Source organism: Xenopus laevis, chromosome 5L, assembly GCF_017654675.1.
Source record: "Xenopus laevis strain J_2021 chromosome 5L, Xenopus_laevis_v10.1, whole genome shotgun sequence".
NCBI classification, from domain to species: Eukaryota; Metazoa; Chordata; class Amphibia; order Anura; family Pipidae; genus Xenopus; species Xenopus laevis.
Window position 1 is genome coordinate 103,680,290 of NC_054379.1, and position 16,007 is coordinate 103,696,296.

The following is a 16,007-nucleotide window of genomic DNA, read 5'->3' on the forward strand; positions in this document are numbered from 1 at the left end:
CAGCACTCCTCACATTCCACCTCCTCATCGGGGTCTATAATTGTGTAGCTAGTGCATGGACATGGACTTTAGATCTCCCACTCTGGGGTATACACAAGGTTTTTATTGGAACCCTTGGCTTCTTAGCAGCACAATTACATATGTCCTTAATATCTATGTGCCCCATTGTACACTTCATATAAATGTGTTTAACATAAGTTCCCATGTAACCATATACATTTCCTATAAATGTGAAATAAATCTGAATCTGAAATAAATAGCAATGCTACAATGAATTAAAAAAAATAAGATCAGAAAATGTAAACATTAGGCCTTATATTTTGACATATATATGATGCCAACACAGGTAGCAGCTGGGTAGTGAAAAGAGCATTAGGCTGTTTTTTTATAAAGTGTATACACATACTGGGCAAGGCACTTTTTAATGTTCCCTGCTGCTTGTTATTAAAAGCCTCAATGAATAATGAATGATTCAAAAGAAACAAACCAACAAAAGACCCAAATTATAAAGTCAGTATATCCAGCAGCCGCAGCACACAGAAGTGATGGCTGACTCTTTTGTAGGGACCCATAGGTTTAGTATGTCCCTATGACTTTAATTCCCTACACTTCCTTATCTACTTAGTTGCTGTTCAGATGCCCATGTATCTAGTTACTGATTTACATGTTTGTCCTATTGGCCTACAGGCCTACGACCATTTTCTGCCACACTTTAACATAGTGTCTGGTTAGGGGTGGATCTTCCTCTTTGGGTTTTGGTTGCTGATCCAGCTGCATCTATTCCAGGGAACCTGGGTACACCAAGGCCCAGTAAAGCGTTTCTGCCCTAGAGGGACCTGTACCTCTAGTGATAAGTCAGGGAGCAGGGGCCCCCGTGAATGATGCCAGTTTGAGACAGATTATATGCTTTTATAGTACTCTTTAGGAGATTAAGAGAGTGAGGATAAACAGAAAGAGCAGCCTGTGCTCCAACAAGGATTTTAGTAGGGAGTAGCTCTCCACTAGGCTCTGAGTCTGCCTAAAGTGTAGGGAGCGCAGTTGGATAAGGAATCAATCTTAAGTAATCTCCCTGATCATTCCATTATATAGGATCCAGACCACGACGGGGCATTCCATCCTAGAGGTCTGCCTTAAACTTCCCTAGCTGCATCCACATGTTGCCACAGTGTACTGTCTCTACTTAAAAAATCTTGAAAAGATTATATGTAAATAATATATTGTTCTAAAATGTATTATTATTATGGTTTTTGTATGGACAATTAAATTCAAACTGGTTCAGGTAGCACACACTTCTCTCTACTCTTAATGACTTGGGTGCACCTCCCCCAATGTCCTTTCATATTTGGAAATACTTGTAGAAATCCAAAATGGGCAGCGGCCCAAACTTTCATTAAAAAGCCTTTATTCTCATTAGCAGGGCAACAGTAACAGCAACGTTTCGAGAGCTTTGACAGGCTCGAAACGTTGCTGTTACTGTTGCCCTGCTTATGAGAATAAAGGCTTTTTAATTAAAGTTTGGAGTGCTGTTTTTTTGTATGAACACCATGATTACGATATGTGTTAAAAGATGTTTTGCCAAAAAGCATGAGCTTGAGACTTCAACCAACCTCATTAAAAAGATTGACATGTTTAGTCTTCTTGTTACAGGTGGCTTGAATGGCATATTTCCAGCCATATCCAATAACTCCTGCTTTACTTTGCTTTTCCTTGCTTTCAATTAAAAATAATGATTTACTCGCTAGCACTTTTTTTCAACGGCTTCAGTCTCAATTTTCTTTTAAACTGTCGACTCAGATAAGATGCTGCATATTCATGCTGGCTTTTTCCAAAATAAATATGAAATCTTGCTGCATCTGCTACAAAATTTAACTTGAATACAGAGAACATATACATTTTAGAAATATTTATATATATATTTTTTTTTTTACATAGCTACGTGGTTTGTGTTTAGGGAGTTGTAAATAAATATTAGAATGGATCACATTTTAATATTCATAACAGAGAAGAGGTCATTGAAAAAAATAGAACCCCAGCACCCAACTGGATCCTAATCTCTTTTTTACAACCCGTCCTCTGACAATTTGCAATATTTGATGATTTCTTTGACCCAAACCCCCAACCCCTGTCATATGACAGAAGGAGAATTGCAAAGGGGTAATGTTTCTCAAGATCTTCATGGCTTCTACATACTGTACATTGTTCTGGTAGAGTATACATTTGATACCAACCCTAGGACATGAACCAGCCCAATGTCCTGCAGGTTATGAGTGATCAATGTATCATTACAACAAACATATATACAGGGGCACATTTACTAAGGGTCGAAGTGAATTCAAAGTGAATATTCAAATTCAAAAACTTCGAATTTTGAAGTATTTTTTGGGTACTTCAAAATGCTTTGACTATTCGACCATTTGATAATCGAAGTACTGTCTCTTTAAAAAACTTTGACTTCAATACTTCGCCACCTTAAACCTGCTGAATTGCTATGTAACCTATGGGGACCTCCTAGAACCTATAGCCAACAAGTTTTTAGAAGTCAAAGTAAAATCGTACGATCTTAAAAATCCTACGAATTCGACTTCGAATGACGAATTAGCCTATTCGATGGTCAAATTTTGAAGCTTTTTGCACTTGGAATTCGACCCTTGAAAAATCTGCCCCACAATGTTTATAAGGGTCAAAGTGAAAGAAGAAACAAGAGCATAGAGAAAAAACTGCAAATATAACAAACATATGGCCTATAAAAGTATGGTTAACATTCCGCAAACCCATTGTGAGCTTTATTTAAAAATGGTATTAAAGACCCAATAACTACAGGGACATTTCTGCTACATAAAAATTTTATTATTTTACTAATACAGGGATTGGGATCCATTATACGTAAACCCGGTATCCAGAGAGATCCGAATTACGGAAAGCCTGTCTCAAATGGACACCATTTTAGCCAAATAATCCAGATTTTTGAAAATGATTTCCTTTTTCTCTGTAATAATAAAACAGTACCTTGTACTTGATCCAAACTAAGATATAATCCATCCTTGTTGGAAGCAAAACCAGCCTATCAGGTTTATTCAATGTTTACATGATTTTCTAGTAGACTTAGAAAGATCCCTTATCTGGAAATCCCCAGGTCCCAAGCATTCTGGATAACAGGTCTAATACCTGTATATATAATACACTGAATCATATATTTTTTTATTAGCTCCAAAAATCATGTATTTAATTACACTACGAAAAAATCTATATTTATTAAGGGGGTTATTTATCAAGGGTCGAATGTTAAGAGTTTTTTTATACCTCGAATGTTGCAAATTTGAGTTGCGAAACCCTAGAATTCTAATTGATTTAGTTATCGGTGAAAAATAACTCGAATCATTTGAGTTTTCAGACGAAACCCTCTTTAAAAAACTTGAAAATCATGCAGGCTATGAACATCTCCAATTGATTCAAGGGACCTCTGCCATTGACTCCTACATGAGCTTGACAGGATTTAAATGGTGTATTTTCAGGTTCAAGATATTTCCAGGGTCGGGTATAATAAATCGCAAAATATTCAAGTTTTTTTTTTTAACCTAAGAATGTGAGTTTTGACGCAAAAAAAAACAAACCTCAAAAACTCAAAAACATTTTTCGTGGAAAACACAACTCAAACCTCAAAGTCTCCATCTAGAAAAAACTTCTCCATCTAAAAGTTGGTGGGGTCATGTAGAATTCAATCGGAGCTGTCCTTTACAAATTGTAAAACCTTTTTTCGCTTTGTGCTTTCGGAGGGTTTCGGAGAGTTGTTTGTAAATGCACCAAAATTCTTGTTAAAAATGAGGATTTCAAAGTTATTGTATTCCTATTTGAATTTGTTCTGTGTTTTTACTCTTTACTGCTTATTGTATTCGGATTTTTTAATAGATAAGTCTATATTCATGTTTTTTTAAAATGTGAGCTTGAAAAAACCTATAAAACTACACAAACGAAAATTTTGATAAATAAGCCTTTTAAGTTTATGCCGTTTTATTTAAGCATTGTGCGTGGCTACACAAATAACTATTGTATTTAATGCTTAATACATATAATAAAAAGCACTAATGCACGAATATGATTTGCGGAAAAAACACCATATTCTGCCTTCCAAGTCTGCAAATTTAGTGAAAATCTGGACCCATCAACACACACTCAAGGTTGGATTTCAGCAAGAAAATGCAGAATTCACAGAAGAAGGTATATAGCTGTTTTTCCGCTCCTTTATTTATATCAGCATAGAAAAGAGGACTTGTTTGGCATTTCAGTGTTCCTTGCAAAATGTGTGACTACAATGTTAAAGCTATAATTATAGGCATACCACTATATAATAAAATAAATATATTACATGATACGATAGTGTTCAAGAAAGTTAGTCATGCTTCTGTCTCTAGATGTGCCTTTCAACTAACAAAATTGGGGTGCTATTTACCTTGCAAAAAGTGCTTCTGCATTCACCCATTTCTTTTATTGTATTGTCAAGGAGGCAACATTATCACTCCCCAGGCTTGTGTGTGTGTTTTCAGAGAAATCTTATACATACAGTATATTGTGCAATGATATGACTCTAGTTTATGTTAAACAATGTAAGTCATACAACATAGTATGCATATTTATTTAGAAACAGTACATGAATGATAGTAATAATTTGTAATGTGAACATGTGTGTGTTTGCTATCGATAACTGACATAGAGAGGTGGCACTTCTTCCTTGGGGATACACTATGCTATTTATATTAAATAGACATGCTTTCCAAAGGAAACACTTAAAATGATCTCAATCCAGCTACTTTTGTTCATGTGGTCTATTGTCTGTAAATCTTTGTGTGAGGATGGGATAGCATGTCTATCTATTACCAAATGCATATACAGTGAAACTTCAATTTTTCATCCCCTGATTTTAACTTTTCCTTCATTTTACATAATTTTTTGTGGTCCCACTTACATATTATGCATAATACGTTTCCCTGATTTAAAATTTTCCCAGATTTTATACCAATTTTTTTATGGTCCCCTACTAAACATAAAATGGGGGTTCTACTGTAACTACTGTGACCTGCTCTTTATTTGTCTTTTCTGATGCATGATTTTAATGTTGTGGGAATGCATACTGTACATTTTATGGCAGCAACAGATCTTTGGCAGTGGTCCTAGGATCGGATCCCTGCTGTGTCTCATGATACAGAAGTATATTTGCTCTCTGAAGTCAAGATATAAGTGATAAAGTATTGAACGACCAATTAGAGTACTGTATAAGATGTGGATCTGAGACAAAAGTAGAATCTACTGAGACTAAATTTACAAGCTTTGGAAAGGTTGTATATGTAGGCACTTTCGCTGGAAATGCACAGTAATGTGTAAGTAGAAACTGCTTGTCCATGGTTTGTACTTTGCCCTTTTTTGCATCTAAATAGTGTTGGACTAGCCCATTGGGGCACCAGGAAAATCACACTGGGCCCCAGTAGCAGATGGCAGGCACAATCTCTTATATAGCCCTGGCGCTGTTAGGAAAGGGTGAGTTTGGTTGGGCTAGTGAAATGCTACCTGGAATGCAACCTCCTGTGGGGAGGCCAGCTGCTTTGCGCCACTTCTGGGTCTGACACAAGAGACCATTGGTGCGTGTCTTTTCTTTCTGCGCGCCGTGTGACTTCAATGCGATTGGCTAAGGCACCATAATTCATATCACCAAACATAGGTCTATTTCCTGATAGTTCCAAGTATTGTCTGTTCTTTGACCCTTGTCTGTCACGGATTTCTGCTAGTTTCCTGACTTTGTACTGCGTTACTGATTGGTATTGACTTCGGCCTATATCTTGACTACGCTTCCTCTTTCCCCGTACTTCCTGTCATACGTTAAGGTTCCCTTGTCTACCCAGAACTCTCGCATTGGTTCTTTCACTTTAAGACCTGGCAGAATCAGAGTAGCAGAGGACTCCTCCCCGAAGTGAAAGGCAGCTGTTATAGGCAGAAGTGTGAGCCGTGACCGTAACCTTGACCTTTGTTCTGGGTTTTGGGATACCAAAGGTTGCATCTAGGATAGGGGTGACAGCGAAAATCATGATGGAATGCTGGGTACTCAGTCTGACACTGGATATAGATTATTAAAAGTATTTTTAACAAAAACTCAGATTCAAGCAAAATGCAATAAGCTGTATTTAAAAGTGCTCCGGCTGTTACAGCTCCTATTATCTTCAGTGCCAGGTCTGGACAGAGATTCAAAATATGCCCTGATATTTCCAGAACACAAATGTACAGAACTAATAAATAGTGACTGTCTATGGCATTTTACAGAAGCTCCTCTTGCTTTTGCCAGAGAGTGACAGTCTGGGCCTGGCCAGTGCCAGGGAGTAGCTACTGTATTACTTGAGTGCTGAAACCTGTCTGTCAATGCAGTTTAACTATGTCTTATATTACTGTTTTATTTGTAGTGTAGGCACTCAAAGAGCAAATCCTCCAGGCAGTTGTAGCTAAAAATGATTTATTGAAGTACAAGTATGGATTACAGCCTTATGTGTTTTGTGTTCTCGCAACACTTAATCATAGGCTACTGGTGAGTTCCGCATACAGTATATTTAAACATTATCCACCAATCACATTTGTACAAAAATGATTTCTTTGTATTTACATGTTACACAGTGTCCCAACTTTTTGGGAAATGGGGTTGTACCTGGCATAATTCTCGCTACTCATATAATATTAATACAATTTATATTCACCTGAATTCATATTTTATATTCTTAAAGATTACCTGATATTTGGCACTGAAAGTTTGTAAAGTTTTGTCTTGGAGGACAGCTTTCTTTGAACCTTATTATATGATGCTTGTCTTTATCATGAACTTTCACTGTAGAATTGTTATTCCTTAGTTTTGTAATGGCATATAATCATGACCCTACCATCCCCTGATCATGTTATACCTACCTTTTAATAGATATTCTGTTGATAAGACATTAGGGGGCAGATTCACTAACTTCGAGTGAAGGATTAGAATAAAAAAAATTCGAATTTCGAAGTATTTTTTGGGTACTTCGACCATCGAATTGGTTAAATTCGTTCGAATTCGAACGAAATCAAACGAATCGAAGTAAAGATCGTTCGACTATTCGACCATTCGATAGTCGAAGTACTTCCCCTTTAAAAAAAACTTCGACCCCCTACTTCGGCAGGTAAAACCTACCGAAGTCAATGTTAGCCTATGGGGAAGGTCCCCATAGGTTTGCTAACCTTTTTTTGATCGAAGGATTTTCCTTCGATCGTTGGATTAAAATCCTTCGAATCGTTCGATTCGAAGGATTTAATCGTTCGATCGAAGGAAAAATCCTTCGATCGTTCGATCGAACGTTTAGCGCTAAATCCTTCGACTTCGATATTCGAAGTCGAAGGATTTCAATTCGAGGGTCGAATTTCGAAGTATTTTTAACTTCGAAATTCGACCCTTAATGAATCTGCCCCTAGTAGTACTTGCTAGAATCAAGGTCATAGTTCTAACTTTTGATTCAAGTTTATGAATCATTTTGATTATAGCTTTGTCACCTGAAAATGTCATATTTTAATCAGTGCAATCCAACTATTTCTGCATAGCCTTGCCAGTTATCCAATATGCTATATTATAATAAAATGGTAAGGCTTAAAAAGTTGAGGTAGGTATTACAAGTGTTTATGTATTAACTATTACAAGTATAGGAATAATATAAGTAACATAGATATAACCATCACTTTGATAATCTTTCCTTGCAGTTTAATTGTTCTTAATACTATTTTCGAAACAATTTATCCTTTCCATGGCCTATTTGCCCTACTTTTTCGAATTGATTCTCCGAAGACTCAACTTTATCAAATTGCTTTATCAAATTGTTGCTGCGACAACATGAATTTATCGGATTATTGAATGAAAACCAGTGCAGATCATGATTTCAAGAAACATCTTCAGGGAAATCTGCAATTGACTACTACATTACCTCAACAGGTTTGAGATGGAGTATGTTTGGATTTGAATTTTTAGCAACTTTGGGGTATAATAGATCTCTAAAAATTTTATTTTTTATTTTTATTTTTTTTTCCTCTAAAAATGTGAGTCTTCCCTCTTAAAAACTCTTCCCCCAGAAAAAATTGAGATTTAATAAAAAAAAAGGCCTGTAATATTTTACCTAAATACTTCTATAGCATCCTCCCAACTGATGGAAATTCTAATTCAACAACAACTCACAGGATACAGGTTAGACATCCCTAATATACAGTACTTCTTGAAATAGAATCTCAAAATGTTTAGAATATTTATATTTTTTTCCCCTACAGGTAGCCCCTTTAATACCCTAAAAACAAAGTCTTGAAGACCCACTTGACAATTTTGGTTGTAGAGTAAAGGGCCAAAATGTAATTGCAGATTGTTTTGCTCTCTGTAGTTATTGAACACAATAAGGCTTTATCGAGAAGGCATGGGATTTTCTTATCACTTGCATGACCATTTGTTATCCAACATTTTGGCCAAAATACTTCATTTTCACCTGAAATGTTCATGGTAGCAAACAGTCTGCTGCAAATCATATTATTATACTTTCAAATTAGGTTTTCATTCCTCGGTTGTTTTATGTTCCTGGTTCAGCATGGTTTGCTCTGTTACTTAAGTATATTGCACTTTCCAAACCATTGTTGGAGGAGGCTACTAGAAACACACTCAGGATGAACAAACCAGATGCAATTTGTTTCAGCTCAGCCTTTCCAATGAAAATCAGTAAAGTCATGCTATGTAATTCTCATAATGGAAATGAAATTGCTTTGCTTGACTTGGCTTGACTCTGATTGAAGTATGGATATATTTGTATACTTTTTTCTTTCTCTGCTGGTTCTAGCAAATATGCAAAAAAGATAATAATAAGTCTTGGTGCTTGTGATACCTTTCAGTCACATAGATTGTCAGCATAAAAATGTACAGATGAGGCTGTTTAAATGACAGATTAGCGGCTTCTGAAACAGCAGTCTCTTTGAAAGGGAGCTCTGTACCTACTGCCTGGTCAGTGCAATGCCTTATAACACATGGCACCTTGCACCTTGTGCTTCACTCACAGCACGGATATGATATAAATATTCCATTACATCAAAGGATTTAAAAAAGTTTTAGGAGGGACACATTTTCTGGTAGTGGCTAGGACCAGGAGACACAATATGAAGCTGAAAAGAAGAAAAAAGGAATAGAAATGAAAGACAATTAAGAATGACATATATATATATATATATATATATATATATATATATATATATATATATACACACTAATAATAATTATTATTATTATAAAATGAATTGCAAAAAAATATTACATGAAACAGAATACAGAAACACTTCTCAGAATGCTTTATAAATATAAAGAATAATACTCCTGCAAACGATTTCAGGAAAGGATTTTAAACAAGCACAAGCTAACTACTGTATAAAGGACTTTTAGGGATGTAATACCAAAAACAGAATTAAACTTTATGGAAAAACTTGGTCCATTCCCGCTGATACATTTTGTGTTTTTTTCCAGTTCAATGAAACTTGCAACTAGAGCCATAAAATGATATCATATCAGCTGGTAAAAGCTAGCATACACTGATATTATCCCGTTACCATGTTGTTGCTTTCCATAAAGTTGATTTTGCTATTATGTAATATTTCTGCTCTAGAAACTCAAGAGACAAATTGCTTACGACTCTCGATTACATATCACCATCTGTTTTATTCTCTCTTACCTGTGTGCATTCTTGCTGTTAATAATTTTTGATTGTTGTATAAAAGATGTATTACAAATGATACTACAATGTAAGAGTTATTACAAGAGCATGTGGTGCAATGAAAGTGATAATGGCGTTAACTTAAGACAATTCCATTTTTGCTTTTCACAGGGCGCAAATAATATTGTCTTTGGTAAATTTCCATTTACCAAAGATGTTGACATTTCAGAATTGTATATATTCAAGGCCCCTGCCATAAAGATACACTGAGCTGCATTTTTTTAAATTTTTGTTTAAAGGGAGGGGGAAGGGGGAAAACAAGTAACAATATAAGACAAGAAAGGTAAGCAAAATTAACAAACATGGCTCAAATTTATAGGTAGGTATTAACATATGGTGTCTCCATTGGCCCCTCCAGAGATACAGGAGGATAACCATTTGAGGAAGTTTATGCAACAGTTTACATACATACAGTAATTTACTCTTCATCCTATCCCATTACCATCTCAGACAATTCCACTGGTATACAGATCTCTTATCTATTAGGTTAACATTGAGCCATGAGCCCCATATTCTTTCAAACTTTTCTGGACATCCACGGGCCAGATACATAAGCTTGATAGAGGGGAGAGCTTTGTTGATGAGGTTTATCCATTGGGCGATTGTTGAAGAGTTTGTACTCATCCATTTCATTATAATAAGCATTATCCAGTAATATAGAATTGTCCTCATAAGCTGCATTTTTAAAGTAGATTTTGAACTTTTTCAAAAGGATTAGACAAACCATTGTTTCATTTTTTTTAAGTCTAGAGACTGTAATGGGGTAATTATTTGTGGAGGGAGGGATACATTGTCTATCATGCCCCTGCAATAAACTGTGAAATGAATTTCAAGACAGCTGCAAGTATCCTATACTTGAGTATTTGTGGCACAATTTACATTTGGCATTTGGGATAGGTCCTATTCACATCCAAGAAATCCAAGAACACAATGGCATCTTCTCTTATCATTTTTGGTTTAATGTTTACCTTTACAAAAATGTTTTCATTGTCTAAATCTTGCCATAGGTTTAAAGATCTTTAAAAGATCTTTTCGTTATCGTGAGACCATGATTATCTCAAAATGGTCATTTAAAGGTACAATTTGTCCATCAACTAAAAAGACCATTTCAGACGATATTGCCAGGAAAACTGAGGGTAGCTACCTGCTTGGCCCTGCAAACATAGATAGATTGCACTGGGACCGATAACATTTTTTTTACCCATGCCGATTCATTTTCTGACAGATGTTGTTTGAAAAATCGTAAAATGTACAATCGTTCGATTCCCACTAATAATTTTCGGAATTGCTCGGATTTCACTGAATTCGATTGTTCGCTGACGAAAGATCTTTGCATCTATGGGGACCTTAACTTGTCATAACATGTCTATTGGTTTGTTGTTATGGGCATCACCTTTGATAAATAAATAAGGCTTACTGTTATTTGACGTTATTGATGATGCTATCCGCATTTTAGTGAATTAGCATTGTCTGAGCGAATTTTGTCTGGCAAAGTGTATTGATGGGTGCGCAGCAGTTGCTGGCGACTTTTCACCGGTTAGTGTAGGAAGTCGGAATTGGAACTTTCTTAAAACAAAACCTATGGTTAAACACTGTGTAACACATAAACACTTCTATTGGTATAAGTGTTTCCTCCAAAATGATTCATGGGAAAATGGGCAAGTGCAAGAAGGCTTGGATTTCAGTGTATTAAATATGACAGGGACAAAAGAGTTTTCTAAAAACAAGTGTGATAATTGTCACTTGTAGAAAGCTATTGGAACATGCATGTGTCTAAACTTTGGATATATTTAGATATTGTATATTCTGGACAGTTTAAAAACGGAACCTATATATAAAACGGACTAAACTATGGAAAGAAGGTATTACCCATAAGCTGTCAGTATCACTTTAAAGTGATGTTGTAGACTCAAAACTAACAGACAGTATCTGGTTAATGGGATATGTGCCACATGGACACAGCTTTATAAGAGTATCCTTATATCATTACACATTCATACTAACTGATCATCTTTCCACCTTGCCCCACCTTTAATATTTTTACTGATGGCATTGCTTATTAACCCTGTCAACTCAGCACATTGTCTGAGGGTGGCGTTTGACTTCTCCCTCTCCTTCTCTGACCATATTAACACCACTGTCAAAACCTGTTACTTCTTCTTGCACAATATTGCCACAATCTGTACATTACTTTCACATGTAACAGCTAAGACACTAATGCATGCTCTCATCCTATCCCAACTAGACTTTTGCATCTAGCTACTAACCAGCCTCCAAAACCCCATCTCTCCCTTGAGATTTATATTGAAAACTGCTGCCAGAATTCATCCTCTTGCCCATTGTAGTGCATGCCCCCCTCCCCCCTTTGTAATCCTTATCTTGGGTTCCTAAACGTCTAATAGTATAAAACAAAGAATAATGAGTGATGTCACCCCCTCCCCCCCAGCAGCCAAACAAAAGAACAATGGGAAGGTAACCAGATAACAGCTCCCTAACACAAGATCACAGCTGCCTGGTAGATCTAAGAACAACACTCAATAGTAAAAACCCATGTCCCACTGAAACTTCTTCAGTTACATTGAGAAGGAAAAACAGCAGCCTGCCAGAAAGCATTTCTCTCCTAAAGTGCAGGCACAAGTCACATGACCAGGGGTAGCTGGGAAATTGACAAAATGTCTAGCCCCATGTCAGATTTCAAAATTGAATATTAAAAAATCGGGTTGCTCTTTTGAGAAATGGATTTCAGTGCAGAAGTCTGCTGGAGTAGCACTATTAACTGGTGCGTTTTGAAAAAAACATGTTTTCCGATGACAGGATCCCTTTAAACTCATGTGAAATTGCAGATGGTTTGCAAGTGTTGCCATTATTATTTATTTTGGGGCAGGTCAGGTCAGCTTTACATTATATTTTAGTATGTTGTAGACATGATTATTTCAAACCACTATACTGTAAGATACTGTAGGTCTTCCACCTTCAAGTGTCAATAATAATATGAGTTTTTAGAAAAGAAATAACGAAGCAGCACTTTATATACTACCAACTTTATATTTGTGAAGTAGTTAAAACAGCTGTTTTAACAAAAAAAACTGTGGATGTTAGAAACAGAACAGGATACCAAATTCAGCAACTGTGTGGCATCAGATACAATATATTGCACAGAAAAGTTTTCTGCATTGTTCCATCTTTTTACACATTGATAAACTAATCAGTAGATATCATTTGTTTTTCTTAGTGCTCCTGAGAGTAGATAGTGACGCATTTGCATAGCTATTGAAAATGTGAAACAATGAAGAATAGGAACGTTCAAAAGCATCAAATCTAAAATGAAGGGGAAGAAGACTGATAATGACATTTCACTTACTCAGGCATCTTAACTAGAATTGAAATCTTGGATGCAATACATGTTAAATTCCTTCTGGAAATAAAGTAATTACCTTTTTTAACAAATGTGTTCAATTGTATGTTTTATTTCTAGACTTTTTCTTTAACTTTAATCTCACGTTCTTAATCCACAGTGTCAGTCAGACAGCCCTTCTCCCCGATGCTGAGGTTAATAAAAATAATTGATAAAATGACATGACAGCTTCTACTGCCGGCACTGCTGTTTAAACATAAACACTTTTTACCCTTTCTGTCATATCTAGTGAATGAAACAGTATACAGTATACAGTACCATCAAACACCTACACCAAAATCATATACAGTAGAACCCCCATTTTACATCCCCTGATTTTAAGTTTTCCCTCATTTTACATTGTTGTTTTGAGGTCCCACCTATATATTATGCATAATACATTTCCCTGATTTTAAATTGTCCTGGATTTTACATAATTTACAGAATGGAGGTTCTACTGTATAGCAAACAAAGACACCAACACAAATTAAACTTTAAAATCACAAAGTCTTTATTAAGAAATAACTTAAAGAAACTCCACTTCCTGTCCTCTTCAGAAAAGGCGACAGGGCGACCATCGATCCTGCTGTACTCCATTTCTTCTGCCTAGCTATTCTTACTGACAGCATGCGGCTTCTACTCCTTGTTGGATTCGTTGGATGAAGAAAGAAGACACTCTGGCAAGGCAGTGGTGGTGCGTTGGGCATGTTTTGCCGACCTGCTAGTGAGACAAGCAGCAGGGGTGGGGGTGCCGAGGATCCACAGAGACAAAATGATTAGAGTTCTAACCGGAGATAAGTCTAGGTGCGCCTATGGAAGATTTGCTTTGCGCATCTGCTCGGGCTCCCTGCAGCGTGCGTGCAGATACAGTACAGTAGGAGAGCTGTCAGAAGAGCTAAAGCAGCAGCGCGCAGACGGCAGGGAGCCCGATATTTTGTATCAGAGCAATTGCCAACCCAAGCCCAGAGCCTGGCTCCTTCCCATCTCTGCAGCGTCGGGATTCCAACCAGCGCTTTGAAGGCAGTCAAACAGTGGAGCCTGTAGTGTACGGCGCCAAGCAGATACTTCCTATTGCTCCTACTGTACTGTATCTGCATGCACGCTGCATTTATTCCAACATTTATGTTTCTGGTTCACAAAGACTGGTGTTCTAGTCGAAGTTTGTGCCTATAATAAATAACTTCTTTAATCCAGTATAAAGCTGGCCATAGACGCAAAGAAATCGTACAAATCATCGTACGATTGGACTTTCCCATTTCCCGACCTGCCACTAACCATTCCGATCAAATAAAGTAGTAAAAGAACAGATCAGCCGATGTTCTGCCCCTGACAGCAATCGTACAAAAGTTATGTCCGACAAAAGCTAGTCTTTTTAGGAAATTTTAAATAAAATGGCTTACTTATAATTTAATGGTAAGCCATTATAAGAATTTCAGCAGTTGAAGCTATTGTTCGTTCTTAGATAGATGGGATAGGATGAGGGATGAACTGGTTAAATTGTTTTTTCTTTAAAGCAATATCAGTTCAATATCAGCCCTGCCATTTACAGCCATCTAGTTGTCTAAACAAATCCCCACCTGGACTCTTGTCTTCAATGGAGCCTTAAATAAAAGGTGCCAACTAATTCCTAAGTCCAATGGAAAACAATGTTTCTCTGGCATATTTAATGTTTTTTTTTTTTTGGCATATTCCAGTTGGTTATGTAGCTTTTCTCGGTTGGCTTTAATAAGCCAGTAGAGAAAAATTACACAAACTAATCATGAAATAAAACTAAGAATGTAGTCAAAAATATAGTGTACAAAAAAAGAATTCATTGATTTAAAGGTACATATACTTTTTCCTTTTTGTATTTGTACAATGGAAATATTACAAGATGAATATTAAGTAGTATTTGTTGCAGGTTTTAAATTACTTACTCTTAATTTTTTTTTTACATTGTTCTATCCGAGCCTCAATATATAAATTAAATATGCCCTTTAATGTAGAAATAAATAGGAGGAAAGCTAGAAAATATCTCAGTAGGTAAGAGATAGAATGAGAGGGAACTTACTATAGAAAACCATTAAGCGTAACTGTGATTGTTGCCCCCAGCATTTTACAACATGCATAGTGTGGCCCCAAAGCATTTCACGACAGGGAAAGAACAAGGGAAAAAATAGTCAACTTGGTTGCAGAATGCTGAAGGTGAAAGTGGGTTCAAGCCACTCCTAAGGCTAATGGCACACCAGAAAATGTGTTGCCCGCGCTTAGATCTACGCTAGCAAGTCTCCTTAAAATGAGTTTTTCCAATAAAGTAAATATCTGATGGGAAAACATATGTGACACTTCGGTTTCCAAAGTTACCCTTAGTTGCCTTCCAAGGAAACTTCAGGAGACTTCTGAAAATGAATGTCGGTAGTACGGATTTAATCTCCCCATCTGCCTTGGCCCTAAACCAGACTTTTAAATTACACTCTTCCTACACCAGTGCCGGGCCAAGTCGGGCAGGCGCCACAGGCAACCTGGCCGACTACGTGGCCCCCCTGCTGTAGGGAAGAGTGCATGCGCCGATGACGCGCGAATGTGCATGCGTTGATGACACGCGAATGCGCAGATGCATGCATGGAAGATAAAGTGCACAGAGGAGAAAAACTGCTGCCAAAGCTTCTGGAACTAGGGGTAGGCATCAGAAGAGGTGCGTGCCTGGCGCCCCTCCACCTTTGCACCCTGGGCACGTGCCTCTTCTGCCTACCCCCAGTTTCGGCCGTGTCCTACACTGTTGAATATTATATAGGTCTGTTTGGACTTTCTCCTAACCTTGTATAAGGATAAAGGTTAAATGTATATCC